The following is a 19,971-nucleotide window of genomic DNA, read 5'->3' as shown; positions in this document are numbered from 1 at the left end:
TTTTCATTTTGTTGCTGGGTTCCTTTGCTGTGCAAAAACTTTTTAGTTTGATGTAGTCCCATTTGTTTTTTGTTTGTTTGTTTGTTGCTCTTGCCCAAGGAGAAATGTCAGAAAAAAAATATTACTGAGAAAAATGTAAGATTTTATGGCTTGAGTTTTCTTCTAGGAGTTTCATGGTTTCAAGTCTTACATTTAAATATTTAATCTATTTTGACTTTATTCTTGTAAATTGTATAAGAAAGTGGTCTGGTTTCATTTTTTTTTTTTTTTCATTTATTTGTTCAACTATCCAGCACCATTTATTGAATAGACTTTATTTACCCTATTGTATGCTCTTGCCTCTTTTGTCATATATTAATTGACCATGTATGTGTGGGTTTATTTCTGGGCTCTCTGTTCTGTTCTATTGATGTTGTGTCTGTTTTTATGCCTGTACCATGCTGTTTTAATGACTATAACCTTGTAGTATAATTTGATATCAGGTAGCATGATGCCTCCAGCTTTGTTCTTCTTTCTCGAGATTGCTATGTCTATTTCAGGTCTTCTGTAGTTCCATATACATTTTTGTATTATTTGTTCTAGTTCTGTGAAAAATCCCATTGGTATTTTGATAGAAATTACATTGAGTCCATAGATTGCATTGGGTAATATGGATATTTTAACAATGTTAATTCTTCCTATCTATGAGCAAGGTATATAATTCTATCTATATCCCTTTCAATTTTTTTTTCAATGTCTTATAATTATCTGAGTATAGATCTTTTACCTCCTTGGTTAGTTTTATTCCTAGGTGTTTAATTTTGATGCAATTGTAAATAAATGGGATTGTTGTCTTAGTTTTCCTTTCTGATCGTTTATTATTTGTGTATAAAAGGGCAATCAATTTCTGATTATTTATTTTGTATTCTGCTACTTTACTGAATTCATTTACCTCATAATTCATTTTAAAAGGAATTACTAAATGATTTAGGTTGGTAATACTAATCCATATTTTAATTTGAGAAAGCTGAGAAAAAATAATTTCTAACTTCACACCACTAAAGCAAGCATCATGAAGTATAGAAAGAAAATTGCCAGTAAGTTAATGTTATAGCCCATGTTCTATGACTAACTACAACTTTGAGCCTGTCACTTAACCTCTTAAGGTCATCATCTGTAAGATAAACAATTTTCAAGAGACAGAACATAGTTCTCTTTATTTATACTTTTGTTTGGTTCTCAATTCATTAATTTATAAATCTTCTTTGAATTCTTATGTAGTTCTATGCAACATCAATTTCCTTCAATGACCAATAGGGAAGAGTAGTTGATCCACCAGTCCTGCTGTTAAAGGCACAGAGTGAATGGTTACTAATAGATACCCAGGTGGGTCCGGTAATCCTGCTAATAAACTCCTCCTGAGAAACACCTGATAGACTTGAATTTCATTATGGGAACTTATTTCCTGTACCATATTAAGGAATTACTCAGACTCTCATCCTTCCCTAAATTCTCATCCAAATTGCACCCCAGTGGAATAGGAATGGAAATTGACTAAGAATGTTGTCCAGAATTGAATGGGAAATTTTTCTCAGCTTTGGGTAAGAAAAGTAAAAAGGCAGGGTTATCTTTGAATTCTCCTGGAGAAAATTAAAATGTTCTGTATTAGTTGCTACAGTGCTCTAGGAAGGCATTCCATGCCCCCCCCCCTTTTTTTAAATAAGAGTTTCTCCTTCTCTACACAACGCTTTTAATACAAGTGAAAAATTCCAAATTCCTCATTTGTTTAGCCTGAAAATCCCCTGCACATTCCCACAAACTACTTCCTTTTCTCTCTCTCTCTCTTTCTCTCTCTCTCTCTCTTTTTTTTTGTTTTTTTTTTTTTTTGTAGCAAGACTCCCCTCTCTCTCTTTAATGAAGAGAAGTTCAGAGGGTTTTTCCCATGAATAGATGGCAGGCACCTGGGAGTTATGAATTTTAAAGTGATCATTTTCTTTCAGCCATGCCGGACAATGGGCATCTCCTTTTGACTCACTTTCACAGCTTTGAGAGGCTCTCAGATCAGCCACATTCCAATCGGACTGGAGTCAGATCAGAGCTGTGCTGGACCGCATCAAGGTCTTGCACAGAAAGACAAGGAGCAGATGGCCGGCACCGAGTTCGCCTCCCCCTTTCAGCGCGTCAAGGCAGGCAATGTGGGAAAGCGCTCGCCCGGCATTGCCTATTGATCCCTGAATAGAACCACCGCATGCCACCAGCCTGTAGGTATGAACCTCTGTTAACAGATGGTGAGATCATTATGAGCAATTAATTCCTTTAATGTATCAGTGGGAACATGTTGGAAAGGATGATGCAAGCACTGAGTGAATAGTGAACTTCTCATTCCTGGGGGGAGCAGCGAGCAGGAGCTACCTTGGGGGGGGGGGCGGGGGGGGGGGGGAGCCCTGGGAATCTCTTCCCAGGCTGCCGCCTAACCGCTGGGGCCGGAGCTGGGAACTGACTGCACAGAACTGAGGTGTGGTTTTCATTAACTAATTGGGAATCCTTCCCTTCCTTCGTGATTATTGCCAGATTTGTCTCTGGGTCATTTTTTATACACAGGGACCATCCAAAAATATAAGGACAAACAAAAACAATGTCAGTAAGTCCGAGATGCATAGAGAATTCACAGCACATCATCAGGTCATGAGTCACTTTTGCTAAACCCAACTATAGTGACAGTTATAAGTTTCAAATAAATATTTCTTTCAACAAAGTAAAAGAGCAGCAAAACTACACACATCCCAGTGTTGGAGTCTGAAAACGGAATGTTTAGATGCATTGTAAATGAGAAGATTTAAAAGAGGCTATTTTTTAAAAATATAGATTCACACATATAGTGAATTTGAACAAATGGTACATGTAGCAAATGATTTACCCTACTATAAGATGGAATACTTTTATAATTTCAGTAATGACATAAAAATGACTGTTGACACCCTCTTATTCAGATATTGCTCTGATTAATGATCAATGAAATAATGACATTTTCACATGTTTCTGAATTTTTAAAAATAATATTTAGTAATGGGGGTGTTTTTCTTTCAGAGGGAAAAGAAAAATCTTAGGCTACAATACAGATCATTGGGTAGCTCTTAGATTTTAAGACGATAGGAAATATAGGAACAGGAAATACTGGCAACTATTCACTTAATTCATATTTAAATGACATCTTTTGCTTGTAATTAAGACACTCAAGTAGTGTCTCTGTTCATGAAATTTACATAACTGTACAATAGCTTGCCTAAATGAACAGCAAATGGCAGTTAACCTTGAAATGTATTATTTTAATTGAATAAAACTGGCTTTCATTCAATAAATTAAAAACATAGAAATAATATCACAAAAGCCTTTTTAAAAAAGACTTGCCATCCCCACTAAGTACAGTCTGGTGCCGTGTACAGTTGTGCTGGAACGCTCGGACACTTGCCAGTATGATTTTCGAACTCCGAAAGCATTCCGGTACCCATTCCTTGTTTTCCATCCTTGCTTCCAAAGCAAATCAATGTCACTTTCTGAAAATGATTGATAAGAATATCCGAACACTGAATCAAAACAAAGAGGCATGCTTATTTGAGATGGTTCCTCATCCAGGCTTCCAATTCCTGCATTACCATGGGAAATTTGGCCTTCCATTTTTTTCCAATTCTGTATCACTGAGTGTCCTATGGCATAGAAAAAAAGACAAAGTAAGGGAAAATAGATTTCTTACATAAGAAAGAGACATTCCCATTACTTTTCCATTGAAATCAAATTTACATGGACTGTAAATCCCTTCTGCATAAAGGAACTGACAAAAGATGCTGAATTCTCCCCTCCCGAAGTTTGTTGCATTAATCAGTACAATCTTGTTTCAGTGATTATATAGTTAAGAAGGAGAAATCATGCAATATGTTTTTATTTGCATGAAATAAGTTAATGAGGCACCACCTGTGCCTTGTAGCAGTTTACTGGGGGAAAAAGGCAGGCGAACACAGGTGTTCTAAGAGCATCATGGTAGATTTTATACATTAATTTAAAAACCCTAAAACCTAAAATCACTTATCAGAATCCAGCAGTGTATATTGCTAAGGAATCACCCATACACACACAGACATAAATAAAATTCATTGTGAGGAAATTCTTGGTTTCTTGGCCAGCAAGGAAAAAAAAAGCCGTAATTCATTCTTTCCTCGTTCTCACAGTGTTCACTATTGTACCATCTGCAATATACAATGTACATGCTCAGCCATAACCCGTACGGCTGGAAAAGAAGCATTCACACTGTGAATTACCATTTTTCCCAGCATCTAGCTCCAGTCAAAGACAGCACAATAATAAACTAGAAGCTCCTTTGTCTGTTAAACATTGTTCTTCATTACTACATGAAAAGCAAATTGTCTTTGTATAGAGGAAGAGTGGCACACGAAGCCATGGGAGTGGGGGGAAGGGATCTGCCTCTCTCACTGACCACCTCACAGACACAGAAACCACTCATGGATCTCTCCCCTCTGGCCCACCCAACTATGTCTTCCAAATCATTTCGTCAGCAGGCTCATTGGGGAGAGAGCCCTTGTCAGTTGAGTGAGATACTGGATTAGAGACTCACAGGATGCTTGTGCACTGATTACCCTGAAGCTTACATCCACAGATCTCTTTTTAATAACTCCAGTGTGTCCCTTTTTAATGTTTGGGAGAATTGAACCTTATCAGAAACCTTCTTTTTTTCCTACAGCTAAATATACTCGGCAAATTATTGTGGGTTGCTTGGGTTCTTAAGAGCCAAATGAAAAGGAAGCAAACAAACATTGGGAGCAATCGATGTATATATTATATATGTGTGTATTGTATATATGTATATAAACACAGATATATAATATATACTATATATTATTTATTACATACATAATATATATACTATATATATTATTTATATAGCTAGTACACACTAACAGTTATCTGAAAGTTACGAAAATGTATATATTAGACTAGAACTACCCATGTAAGGAAAGGGTCCTTCTAATGGAAATCAGTTACTTACAAGAAAATAGTGATTTGGGTTTTTTTTTTCTTTTGGATATAATAAATCCCAACACATTTTGCAACACAATAAGCTTGCTTGCAAAAACTTTACTGAATTCAAAGAGTATAACTGTCTCCTCATTTGGAGGCCAATGGCCAAACCCAACTTCTTATTTCAAATCTCACAGATTATGTCTTAGTGACATCCGATATGACCCCCAAGTAGATCATTTCCGTAGTGTGTTGCTGGAGAGGTCTGCCAGGAGAGATTGAAGGGTTCTCTACTAGACATGAAGTGGCAGCCAAAAGCATGTCTCTTAACTCTACTTGACAGAGACTAGCTGGATGAAATAAATTGCCTGAATATTAGTCCAAAAGTAGTTAAATTTGTGTATTTACTGTTAAAAAGAAGTTGAGATAGTCTCAGAGACTGGTTAAAAATTGCTGAGGGGACAATGGCCAAAGATCAACTCTGGACATAAAACAGCTGTTTTTATATTGCTGCATTTTGCAGTACAATTTTGTTTGTGATTGCTAGTTTTTCTTGCTTGAATATGGGAATAATGCCTGGTTCAATGAGTTGTCATGACTCTTCAAGGAAATCACATCATAAAATAATTGCAATGCTCCCTCTATGTAGTAGGTTCTCAATAATTGCCAGTTGTCTTTTCAGGTACATATTAACATTTGATTTGAATTTAGGGGGAAAAAGTATGTAGTTGCCAACTAATATATTCACATTTATTCTCTCCCTAGAAGAGACACGACTTTTGTTCATTTATTGTATTTTATTTGTATTATCTTTAATGGAAACATTTTCCTTTGTAGTTGTTAACTAGCCAGACATTCCACTGCACCAATGTCGATGTCATCCATGATCGATGATGTCATGAGGATGGCGGCCATCAGCACTGCAGCCCACAGACTGGGCAGTCCCCAGGGTCTTTTTAATGGTTTCAGAGAGTTCTCTAGCTAAATATCGGTGCTGTATCTGTTGGGCATTGTTGACAATCTCATCAAAAGTGAATTTCCACTGTGCTTAATGTTTTTTGTTTGTTTGTTTTTTGCTTCCTTCTCTCTCTTAGAGGTTCTTTGAGGGCTTTGATGATCAGGGTAGAGGCAGAAGGTACTACCTCAGTCTAGGCCTATTTGTTTTGAATGGTCAGTTGCACTGTGATCCTCAGACCTTCCAATCACGGGTTGCTTTGGTGAGGTCATCACCAACCTTTTCAGGAGACAAGCCCAGGGCACCAATCTTGGGAGCCAGGGCAGACCTGGCACCAACTTCCCCACCATTGCACCTCAGGTGTACAACTTTGATCTCATTGGGGTTGAACGTGGTGTCATGGTGGAGGCCGCTGGTGTCAGATGAACCCAGATCCAGGACCACCTAGGAAGGAAATTGCACCAAGGCCTCTTCCGAGCCGAAAGCCAAAATCACTTCTGTTTATTTTTCATGTTCATAGCTTGAAATGACAACGTGAGGAATTGTAAAATGTTTGTGAAAGTAATTATGACAATCCTTTTCAACTTTGCAATTCTATTATTCTAGAACATCTTCAAATAACTAAAGTTTATGTGCTCAACGCAGAAATCAAGTTGATTCCCCTGGAGCTTACAACTATATTCTATCTAAAGAGAAAGCCGCCTATGTATTTTTACCATTTGTCACGTGACTTAGGCCTAGTTTTGACTTAGGCAGGCTCATTCTGTGTAAACAAGACGCTGACATCACCAGGAGACAGAGAGGAACAAACTCAGTCCATGCCCATGAGAAACTGGTAAAAATGCATGAGTCACATCAGAAACATCTGTCTTCAATCCCAATTTAAGGACTTCCCAGGCTAAGGGGCAATCTGTGATTCACATGATTGACTCTCTAGTTGAAACTATGTTCATTTGTCTTAATTCTACTAACATGTAAAAGGATAAGTAATGATTTCTGTGTTTTAATAATACTGCCTTTCCTTGAGAGTTGAATACCTTGAATACAGGTATTCAAATTGTTACAATAAACGTAGTTTTTCTTTTAATTTTCAGCTTGAATGCTCCCTTCTTAATGTAGAATGACATTTGTTCCTAAACTCATAAAGGAAAGCATTTACTATTGGTCCTTTTAGGTCTGGTTTTTCTCACTTGCAGGGAAAACATGCTGAATTTCCTGACTGTAGCTCTTCAAATTAAGACCCTCCCTTTCAATATCTTTCCTCTCTCCCTCTCCATGCTTTTTCTGCATTATTTCAAAATACACAGGTCACCTCTGTCTGTCATTCTCGACTGTGGGCAATTTTACCTCCAGGGAACATTTATCAATGTTTAGAGACAATTTTTTAAAAACATGTTTTTATTGATTTTTAGAGAGAGAAGAAGGGAGAGGGAGAAACAGATAGAAACATTGATAAGAAAAAAACATTGATTGGCCACCTCCTACACACTCCCAATGGGGATCAAGCCTGCAAGCCAGGCATGTGCCCTGACTGGGAATCGAACTGGCAACTTCTTGGTCCATGGGTTGATGCTCAACCACCAAGCCACATCAGCCAAATAGAGACAATTTTGGTTGTCACAACTGGGTGAAGGGGATGATCCTGGCATCTAGTAGGTAGGCAGAGGCCAGAGATGCTGTTGAACATCCCGCAATGCACAGGGCAGTCCACTCCCCAGCCCCACAGCAAAGAACTATTGGGCCCTAACAGTTGAGAAACACTGGTGTAGAGGGGAACAAACCCCCCAAAATTAGTTGTATATCATTTTGTGTCTAGCTAATCCCATGGCTCCCCTTTTCTTCATTGTTGAACTATTTCATAACATTTCCCCTGTATCCATCTCCTATTACTCTCTTTTTTCTTAATCACCTGCACTTTATTTTCCTTCCAAATGAGTCACTGCAATTGTTCTCTTCAAAGTCACCTCCTTAATTGTCAAATCTAAAAATCCAACGACAACTTTATTGTCCTTTATTTTGACATCTCTATTGCACTTGAACAGTGGACCATTTTCTCCTTCTTATAACTCTCATCCCTTGGTAACAATTAACACCATCTTCATCATCATCATCATCATCATCTCATCAATCAGCACAAGGGCTCACATCTCAGGTCTCACTTCATTTTGTTCTCAATTGAAACACACCCCCCCCCCCCATCAGAGAGACTTCCTTGTCTGCCCTACCCTAAGTTACACCATCTGATCTTTCTATCCCCTTAACTTGCTTTCTTGTTTCTTTTTATAGCATTTACTGCTACCTGGTGTTTATTTCTATTGTTTTATTTTTAAACTATAGTTTATGTGCAATATTATATCATTTCAGGCATATAGCTCTGTGATTAGACATTTATATAATCTATGAAGTGATCACCCTGATAAATCCAGCACCCATCTGACACCATACATAGTCACCACAATATTATTGAATATATTCCCTATGCTGCACACTACATCCCCATGACTATTGTGCAACCACCAATTTGCATTTCTGAATTCCTTCACCTTTTCACCCATCCCAACCTCTGCCTATCTGACAACCGTCAAAATGCTCCCTGCATCTATGAATCTGCCTCTTTTCTGCTTGTTTGTCTACTTTAGTTTCTAGATTCCACATATAAGCAAAATCATCTGGCATTTGTCTTTCTCTGCCTGACTTATTTCACTCACCACAATACCCTCTAGGCCATCTATGTTGCCGTAGATGGCAAGATTTTATTTTTTTTATGGCTGAATCATATTCCATTGCATCACTTCTTCTTTATCCATCCATCTACTGATGACACTTAGGTTGCTTTCATATCCTGACTATTGAAAATAATGCTAAAATAAACATACAGATGTATATGTCTTATTGATTTAGTGTTTTGGGTTTCGTTGGATAAATACAGTAAAACCTCCAATAACAGACTAATTCAGGCAAAGGGGTGTCGTTAAAGCCGAAAGTCCATTATGCAATAAAGTCGGTTTTACAAATGTATATGTTTAAAAATTGATAAATTAATTAGTTTACCTATTTTTACTTGTGTAGACACATTTGTGTAATTAAAATTAAGTGTGTATGAAAAGTTTAATTTCACAGAAAAGTTTTGAATATGTATTACAATAAATGAGTGCATTCACCAGTCACCACAAGTGAAAAAATGCACATGGCTGCGGTGTGGCTTAGTGCACATCATGGAAACATCAGCTCCATGCATGCATTTAAACTGCTGCAAAAAGTCATGCCACATAAATGTGAAAATGGAGGCAGAGTGAATGAAAGCCACACAGACAATTGTCCAGGACCAAATGAGAATTACAACTAAAATAAGACAAATCCTCGGAAAGAAGCAACAGAAAAGCAGCAGGACAGGACCATGTAACCAGGGACACTGGTAGGATCTTCAGAGGTGCGAGAGGGTGGCAGGCTGGGAGAACCACGGACAGCAGCAGTCTTAGATGTGACAGCGCCCTCAGGGAATAAAGACCAAGCCCACTACACAGCGCAGAGAGCCAGGACAGAGCACTAAAATAGCCACAGCCACTCACCTGGGGGCTACAGCAGAGGGAGGGCAGACTGGGCTGGAACTCTGTGGGGACACCCCGGATTTGGAGGGCACTCAGAGTTTTTGCTGAGTTGTGGCCACAAAAGACGGTGACCAGTGTGCTCCTTCCCAGAGCTGTGGGGAAAAGTAGCAGACCCCCCCTTCCCTGTGGATTCCACCTTTCCTAGGTGAGGCAAAAAAATGCAAATTGAGGCTCATTAACAACCAGCATCTATCCCACCCCCTTGAAATCCTTTTATGCAGAACACCAGTGCTACATTCCAAGGCACTGAGTAACTAAGACTACTAGCCACCAGGAAAAAGCTTGAGGATAACTGAACCTTTCCTGGGCTTGCAAATATACTCAGGAAAGTAAGACTTGACAGTAGTGTTTAACGTGGACCCACCCAGACTCACCCAAACCCAGTATAGGGAGCCACACACAGCAGAACACCAACACCCACAGGGAAAATTTGGCAGGCTCCAAAACCCACTGAGATAGCCAAAATGGTGAAACAAAGAAACAAATCCCAAATGAGAGAACAAGAGAACTCTATTGAAGATGAGATGAATGAAATGCAGTTAAGCAAATTATCAGAGGTAGAGTTCAGAGCCATGATGTTGAGGAAGCTCAAAAGCATGATAAGGACATCGGTACCATGAGTAAAGATATAGAAACAATTGAAAACCAACCAAGTGGAAATGAAGAATGACATAGCTGAAATAAAGAACACATTGGAAAGACTAACCAGCAGAGTAGAGGAAGCTGAGGACCGGATCAGTGAATTAGAAGACAGGGTAGAAAAAAATCAACCAATCAGAAAACCAAAAGGAAAAACAATTAAAAAACATAAAGACAGCTTAAGAGAACTGGAGGACAACTGAAAACGTAATAATATTCGCATCATAGGAGTCCCCAAAGAGGAAGAAAATGGGCGAGGGTTAGAGAATATATTTGAAGAAATAGTGACAGAAAACTCTCCTAACTTGGTGAAGGAAGAAGGAATTCAAGTTCAAGAAAAACAGAGAGCCCCAAGTAAGAAGAAGCCAAACAGGCCCACACCAAGACACATAGTAATTAAAATGCCAAAAATTAAAGACAAAGAGAGAGTCCTAAAGGCAGCAAGACATAAGCAACAGGTTAGCTACAAAGGAAACCCCATAAGGCTCTCAGCTGACTTCTCACAAGAAACACTACAGGCCAGAAGGGAATGGCATGAAGTAATCAAGGTCATGAAAAACAAGGATCTGAATCCAAGACTACTCTACCCAGCAAGGCTATCATTTAAAATAGAAGGTCAAATAAAGAGCTTCCCAGACCAAATAAAAAGACTAAGGGAATATATTAACACCAAACCAGCACTGCAAGATATGCTGAAAGGACTGCTGTAATTAGTAGAAGAAATAGGAAGAAAAATAGAACCACACTAAACAAAAATGGCAATAAATAAGTACGTATCAATTATCACCTTAAAGGTGCATGGTTTCAATGCTCCAATAAAAAGACACAGAGTAGCTGAATCAATAAGAAAGCATGGCTCACATATATGTTGTTTACAAGAGAACCACCTCACAACAAAAGACACACATAGGTTGAAAGTGAAGGGATGGAATAAAATCTTTCAAGCAAACAGAAAGCAATAAAAATCTGGGGTAGCGATACTCATATCTGATAAAATTGCTTTCAAAATGAAGGCCATAACTAGAGACAAAGAAGGCCACTACATAATATTGAAAGGATCTTTCCAACAGGAATATGTAACTTTGCTAAACATATATGCATCCAGTATAGGAGCACAAACATATATTAAAAATCTTCTGGAGGACGTCAAATGAGAAATCAACAGCAATACAATCATAGCAGGGGACTTCAACACCCTGATGAAATCACTGGATAGATCCTCTAGACAAAAAATAACAAGGAAACACAGATTCTAAATGAAGCACTAGATCAAATGGATTTTATAGATATCTACAGAGAACTACACCCTAAAACTGAAGAATTCACAATCTTCTCAAGTTCACATGGGACATTCTCAAAGACAGACCATATATTAGGGCATAAACTAAGTCTCCACAAGTTCAAAAAGATTGAAATCATATCAAGCATCTTCTCAAATCACAACGGCATGAAACTAGAAATCAATTGCAACAAGAATATGCAAAGACATTTGAAAATATGGAAGATAAATAGCATGTTATTGAACAATGAAAGGGTCACCGAGGAAGAAATTAAAGACTTCCTGGAAACCAATGAAAATGAACACACAACACAAAATCTATGGGATGCAGCAAAAGCAGTTCTGAAAGGGAAGTTCATAGCACTACAGGCCTACCTCAAGAAGCAAGAAAAATTTCTAATAAGCTATCTAACCTCACAACTTAAAGAACTAGAAAACAAACAAAAAGAAAACCCCAGAGCAAGTAGAAGGAAGGAAATAGTAAAGATCAGAGCAGAAATAAATGACATGGAAACAAACAAACAAACAAAAAGACAATTCAAAGGATCAATGAAACAAAGACCTGGTTCTTTGAAAAGATAAACAAGATTGATGGAGCCTTAGCTAGACTCACCAAGAAACAGAGAGAGACAACCCAAATACACAAAATCAGAAATAAAAGAGGAGAAATAATAACTGACACCACAGAAATACAAAGGATTGTGAACAAATATTATGAACAATTATATGACAACAAATTTGACAATCCAAGTGAAATAGACAAATTTCTAGAAACACATAGTCTCCCAAAACTGAACTGGGAAGAGATAGAAAACTTGAACAGACCAATGACAACAAAATAAATTGAAGATATAATCAAGACTCTCCCAACAAACAAAAGCCCAGGCCCGGACAGCTTCATGGGGGAATTTTACCAAACATTCAAAAAAGAACTAAAACCCATTCTCCTCAAACTGTTTCAAAAAATTCAAGAAGAAGAAGGACTTCCAAACTCTTTTTATGAAGCCAGCATAATTCTAATTCCGAGACCAGAAAAAGACACTACAAGGAAAGAAAACTACAGACCAATATTTCTGATGAACATAGATGCCAAAATCATGAACAAAATACTAGCAAATCGGATCCAGCAATACATCAAAAAAATTATTCACCATGACCAAGTGGGATTCATCCCAAGGATGCAAGGCTGGTACAATATTCACAAATCAATAAATGTGATAGGCCACATAAACAAAATGAAAGATAAAAATCATATGATCTTATCAATAGACACTGAAAAAGCATTCGACAAAATCCAGCACCCATTACTGATAAAAATGCTCAGCAATGTGGGAATAGAGGGATCATATCTCGACACAAATAAAGGCCATATATGAAAGACCTACAGCCAATATCATACTCAATGGACAAAAACTAAAAGAATTTCCCTTAAGAACAGGAACAAGACAAGGATGCCCACTTTCACCACTCTTATTTACCATAGTACTGGAAGTCTTAGCCACAGCAATCAGACAGGAAGAAAAAATAAAAGGGATCCAAATGGGAAAGAAGAAAATGAATCTGTCATTATTCACAGATGACATGATAGTATACGTAGAAAACCCCAAAGACTCCATCAACAATTTACTAGACTTAACAAATGAATTTGGCAAAGTAGCAGGATACAAAATTAATGTCAAGAAATTGATGGCAGTCTTATACACCAATGATGAACTCACAGAAAAAGAAACTAAAAAAACAACTTCTTTAACATTGTGACAAAAAAATTTAGATACCTAGGAATAAACTTAACCAAAGAAATAAAGAACCTAGTCACAGAAAACTACAGGTCACTAAAAAAAGAAATAGAGGAAGATATAAAAAAGTGGAAGCACATACCTTGTTCATGAATTGGAAGAATTAACATCATTAAAATGTCCATACTACCCAAAGCAATCTATAGATTCAATGCAATCCCCATCAAAATACCAATGATATACTTCACAGAACTAAAACAAATCCTTCAAAAGTTCATATGGAACCAAAAAAGACCTCGAATGACCACAGCAATCTTGAAAAAGAACAAAGTTGGGGGGATTACATTACCAGATTTCAGGTTGCACTGCAAAGCCACTGTAATCAAAACAGCCTGCTAGTGGCATAAGAACAGGCATATAGACCAATGGAACAGAACAGAGAACCCAGAAATGGACCCAAGGCAATATGCTCAATTAATATTTGACAAAGGTGGCAAGAGCATACAGAGAAGTAAAGACAGCCTCTTTAATAAATGGTGTTGGGAAAATTGGACAGCTACATGCAAAAAAGTAAAACTAGACCATCAACTTACACCATACACAAAAATAAAATTAAAATGGATAAAAGACTTAAATGTGACTCATGAATCCATAAAAATCCTAGAAGAAACTGTAGGCAACAATATTTCAGACATCATACGCAGCAGAATTTTCACTGATACATCACCTAAGGCAACAGAAACAAAGGAGAAAATGAACACATGGGACTACATCAAACTCAAAAGCTTCTGCACAGCGAAAGATACAATCATCAAAATGGAAAGGCAACCCACTGTATGGGAGAGCATAATTGCCAATAATATAACAGATAAAAGATCAATTTCCAATATATAGAGAGTGCTCATACAACTCAACAAAAGGAAGACAAAGAACCCAATTAAAAAATGGGCAGAGGAACTAAATAGACACCTCTTCAAACAGGACATACTAATGGCTAAGAGACATATGAAGAAATGCTCAAATCACTAATCATCAGAGAGATGCAAATTAAAACAACAATGAGGTATCACCTCACACCTCTCAGAATGGCAGCCATCAACAAATCATAAACAACAAGTGTTGGTGAGGGTGTGGAGAAAAGGGGACTCTTGTACACTGCTGGTGGGAATGCAGACTGGTGCAGCCACTATGGAAAACAATATGGTGTTACCCCCAAAAATTAAAAATTGAACTTCCATTTGACCCAGTAATCCCACTTCTAGGAATATACCCTAAGAAGCCTGAAACACCAATCAGAAAGAATATATGTACCCCCATGTTTATAGCAGCACTCTTTACAATAGCTAAGATCTGGAAACAGCCCAAATGTCCATCAGTAGACTAATGGATAAAAAAGCAGTGATACATATACACAATGGAGTACTATGCAGCTGTAAGAAAGAAAGATCTCTTATCCTTTGAGACAACATGGAGGGACTAGAAAGTGTCATCCTAAGCAAAACAAGCCAAACAGAGAAAGACAAGTATCATATGATCTCACTTATTTGTGGAATATAATGAACATAACAGTCTGAGGAATGAGGTAGTCTCAGACACGTGGACGTGGGGTACCGAATGACAATCCCCAGAAGAGGGGGTGGTGGGGGAGAGATAAACCTCAGAACTTATATACATGTATGCATGAACAATAGACATGCACAACAAAGCTGGGGATAGGGCGGGAAGGAGGGGGCGGGGGGAATCATTGGGGGAGAAACATCTGTAACAAAAATAAATTAATTAATAAAAAAAAAAATAAGAACAATTTTATGGTTGGGGGTCACCATAACGTGAGGAACTGTCTTAAAGGGTCAGGGCATTAGGAATGTTGAGAACCACTGTCCTAGAGGCTCCTTATAGTATTCTCATTTTTTTGGATTCTTTTTTGTTGTTGTTCACATTGGGTGGTTTTTGCTTTCTTATATTCTAAATAGCTAATCTGATTCTGTGCTTCATCTACTCTACTTTTGATTCTCTGTATTATATTTTTTATTTCAGTTAGTGTATCTTTTATTTCTGACTGGTTCCTTTTTATAGTTTACATGTTCTTTTTTTATGCTGTTGAAGTTCTCATCAAGTTGCTATAACCATTATTTTGAATTCTGGTAGTTTTTTTAACCTCCCTTTCATTTAGTTCTTTTTCTGGAATTTTGTTCTCTCCTTTTATTTGGGACATATTATCTCCTCAGTTTGGCAGCCTCTCTGTGTTTGTACACCTCCTGGACTTGGTAGAGTGGCCTTATGAAGTAGTTGGGTCCAGTGGTGCAGCCTCCTCAATCACCCAAGCTGAGAATTTCAGGTTCATTCCCTGGGTGGGCTGCGTACACCCTCCTGTTTTAGTTGAACCTTGATTGCTATTGACATGTCACTGGGAGGGATTGACTCCCAAGCTGATTGGCTTCGTGGACCCGCTGAAACTACAGCAGAGGAGTTTCTGTGAGGGGGTCAACCCCATGGAGCAGGACTTGCTTCAGTAGAGCTTTGGTGCCCACTAAGTTCACCCCTTGAGTGTCTCTCTCATGAAGGTAGTTGAGTTGTAATCTAGTCTGGTCTGAAGTTGTTCACTGGGTACTCTGGTTCTGGGGCCTCCAAGTGCAAGGTCAGCCACTGCCTGTGCCCTGCCTGGAGCTAGTTAGCATGAGCTACAGAGCAATCCGAAGAATACTGCTACTTTTGCTGGGCTTGGAGTGCATGGAAGGGCCAAGCTGTGTCAGCTGAGGCTGGCTGCTGCTAGTGCCAGGCCTAGGATGACCTAGCAAGCAGTATGGGGTACACAGAGGCCAAATGCTACTTGTTTGAGAGATTTTAGGAAAGTCTGAAGCATGAACCAAGAGAAAGTGTTTGTATGGAAAAGCCACTGAAAACGGCTTGGGTGGGCCCACAGTGAGGTGGGGCAGGGTCTCAGGGAATCACCAGTGATAGCCAGGTTGATGGAGACTCAGATATGGCACCTGCCTGCCAGCTCTTTGGAGAGAGGGCTCAGCAAATGAACAATGGCTTCTGCCAACCCTCACCTTAAAGCCAGACAGTTCAGTTCCTCCCCTGTGTACCTGCGACTTTTCCAACTGCTGCCCCAGCATTGGAGCTCAGAGTAAATGAGTCTGAGTAAGTCTAGGCACTTGCCTTGTAAGAGGAATGCCTGGGACTCCAGAAGCCCTCTGTCTCCCTCAGGCTCAATCCTGTTTGGTTTTTACAGCCAGAAGTGAACACTTCTGGGACTTCTTTTCCCAGCACCAAAACCCTGGGCTAGGGGCCTGAAGTGGAGCTGGGATCCCTCACTCTTTCAGGGAGATCTCCACAGCTGAGATATTTCTCCTGATTTTATATCACCATGCATAGGTATGGGACCAGCCCATTCTGAATATCTGCCCTGCCTACCAGTCTCAATGACGCTTCTTCTTTATATCCTTACAGGACTTCTGTTCAGCTAAATTCCTGGTGTTCTCAATGATGGTTGTTCTGTAATGCAGTTGTAATTTTGATGTGGTTGTTAGAGGTGCCAAGTACTATTTACCTACACCGCCATCTTGACCAGAAGCCATATATTTATTTTTAATTTGTTTCTTCTCTCTCTTCACCCTACTTCCTCTTCCCCCAAAATATAAGCTTTGTGATAGAACAGGGATAGTGTTTTTTGTTAGTTTACTTCTATGTGATTAGTACCAAATACTTAGCTACACAAGCATATTTGAAGAAAGAATAATTGAATGAAAGAATAGATGAGTAAATAAATGAATTAATGAATGAATAGGAGGAAAACCTATGAAGTGCTTTCTATTTGCCAGGACTGTGCTTAGTACAGTGCCCAATACTGGTAGTAGCTGTTAACTTAAATCTCTTTGTTTCTTAAAACATTACCCTAAGCTGATGTTCCTATTCCCATGACCATTTCTGTCTCCTTTAATGTCTCCTCTGGCTGCTTAGCAATGACCGATGTTCCCTACTCGATGGCATGTTATCCCCTTGCCCTGCATTTTTCCTTGACAGCATGTCCTAGTGGCCCTCTTGAGGGATTTTGATAGGATTCTGTGTGTCACACCCCACATCTGTAGAACCAGCTGTATCATGGACAGTTCCAGCAGACTGAACATAGTCTAGGTCAATGCTGTTGCTGGTGAATGTTTCAACAAAGTATAACATTTGCAAAGGCCTTGAGGCAGGAAGGAACCTTGAATGTTTGGAGAAGTGAAAAAAGCCTGTGTGCCTGAAATGAGGAGATTGAGTACAAGAATAATAAAATATAATTGTGAAAAAATTTTCAGTGGAAGTCACTTTATGTGTATTTCATTGCCCAAGAAACATGGACAAAGAGATGAAAGATGAACTGAGGACCTCTTCATTGCTGAAGTTCTGTGATTTAATCACAAGCATTGTCTAAATATTGCTCATGTCCGTGTTCCTATGCAACACCTTCACTTCATCTTGCAAATCTCCCTCTTCCCAGCTTCCTTCTACAGGTTCCCCATGGTCAAGTCTACTGTTCGTGTCTACCTAAATAAAAACAAGTCATCAGCTTTATCTTTTTCAAATTAAGATTCAGAACAAGAACTTTTATTCCAAAATTTATCCCAATGTTCTAAGAATCACATGGAACTTAAATTGTTTATAACAAAGAAAAACACAAGTGTTGGAAGCAGCCATAAAACTAAAAGAGTTGTCAGTTGCCTTTTCTACTGTTATACAGCAATATTTTCTTCTTCAGCTGTTTTCCTCCTGCTGGCTCATTTTCCCTCTATCCCGGCTCTTTGTGTGCGCTGTGCTTACCATGGCAGTACCTATGCACAACCCCGGAATCTGAGATTCAGGGTGCTCTTAGATGTCATCTACTTTTTACATTTCAAACAGATGAATCCAACAAATACTAAGTAAAGAAAAGTTGACTTCTATCGTGAAAATTATACATAAATTATTTCTCAAACTTTTGAGAAAAACAAGCAGATATAAAGAATAATGAGTTTAAGCCCTTTGAAAACTGTAAAACATTAGACAAACAGGATATATTATTGTTATTAATAAATAATTGCTTGTATTTTCACTTGGCCTTGCACATTTAGATACACTGTGTGATTTAAACAGGATTGTTGGAAGCTGCTTTAAATATGAGTGGGAAGTGTATTTTAGAGAGGGACCAGAAGGAAAAAAATTACTTTTCTCTTTCTGAACTATTTCTTTTCTAATTATCTTTTATATTAATACATATAGACATTGAGCTATAGATTTAATTTCTGCTTAGAAAGATTCTTATATCTGCCATACTATACAATGAATTTAAGTGATTAATGAATTTACCAGCTGGAAACCATGGGTGTTCCTATTACCTGGGTGTATTTTAGCACATTTTCAACTAAAGGGAATCAAAGAGGTATTAGAGATCATTTGGGAATCACTGATAATAATAACATACATTTAGATGAAGGAAATTTGATATTAATTTTTGGAAAAAAATAGTCAAAATCTTACAATCTTTTCTGGGAGAATGTGCAATCCGGAACCTTGATTATCTGACTAGTTCACACACCGTGCAGTTTAAGACTAATCTTTATAGAAATCTCTTAGTTTGCAAAACTGTCAAGGACTAAAAGACTTAATCAACATTTCCCATTTTTATCTGCAGTCAATCTAAGCTTATTATTATCACACCATTCAAGTGATGGCTCCAAATGAAGAGAACATTCCCCCAGAAACACCCTGAGTAGCCTTCTCTCCTGGGAGGGGAATATTCACAAACCTTGCAGTGTTTTATTTTGTTTTCTTCCTTTTTTTACCTTCAACTTCTGTATGTAGAAACTTAAAAGCTATTCTGAACACTATCTCATATTCCTTCACTTTTGAACTAGGAGTTTATTACATTTATTTTTATAAGAGGACACTGTATTGAAAAGTAACCCCGTTTATCTAATGTTGCATACAAAGTGTTCTCTGTAGGGCTAAGAACATAATTTAAACCTCTGGTTATAATTTATTCTCTGTATCAGCATTTACACAGCATAATATTACGACTAGGACCTTCTCCACCTTTGAAAAATACAAGATATTACTGACAGACATCTTATTGTGCATATTTTAAATTCTATTTCTTAAATGACCAGTAGCTGTTTTTATAAGAGAGATAAATTCAGACATTCAAATATAGCAGTGTTATTTATTTTTCTGGTTAGAAAGTTGCTCTGTTTAGTCAGAATCCAAAGGAGTACATTTCTCAAGCTAAGGTAACCCTCATTGTTTTGCTGACTTTGCTAAAAGGTAATGGCCCAAAGCGTTAGTAATCAAAACCCATTTAAAATTAATTTAATTTCAGGAGCTCCACAAACCCATAAAATCAGACACATGCAAAATTAACAACTACAGGTGCATTTTGAAACCAATGGTTTTCGAAGTGAACAGATAGACAACAGAAGCAAGAAGAGTGCGGGAAAGGAGGGGGGGGGTGGACTGGGGAATGAGAGTAACAAAACAGGAAGTGCTCAGAGCAGCCTGAGAAGCTTGCCTTTGGAGCCCCAGCCCACTGTTTCAAAGACAGGATACTTCACTGAGTCAAGTTTCAAGTTGTTAAAGTATCTTTCTCTTTCTCCCCAGAATGGAGCCAAACTGGACCAAGACATCTGAAAATATTTCTCTGGTCAAACATCAAATTTGTGCACATTTCTCAAAATTGATCAGAACTTCCATTAACTATAATTTTAACTTTGCAGAAATTAAGCAACT

The sequence above is a fragment of the Molossus molossus genome, unplaced genomic scaffold (assembly GCF_014108415.1).
Source record: "Molossus molossus isolate mMolMol1 unplaced genomic scaffold, mMolMol1.p scaffold_m16_p_12, whole genome shotgun sequence".
In the NCBI taxonomy this organism is placed as follows: Eukaryota; Metazoa; Chordata; class Mammalia; order Chiroptera; family Molossidae; genus Molossus; species Molossus molossus.
Note: the sequence above shows the minus strand (reverse complement) of the source record.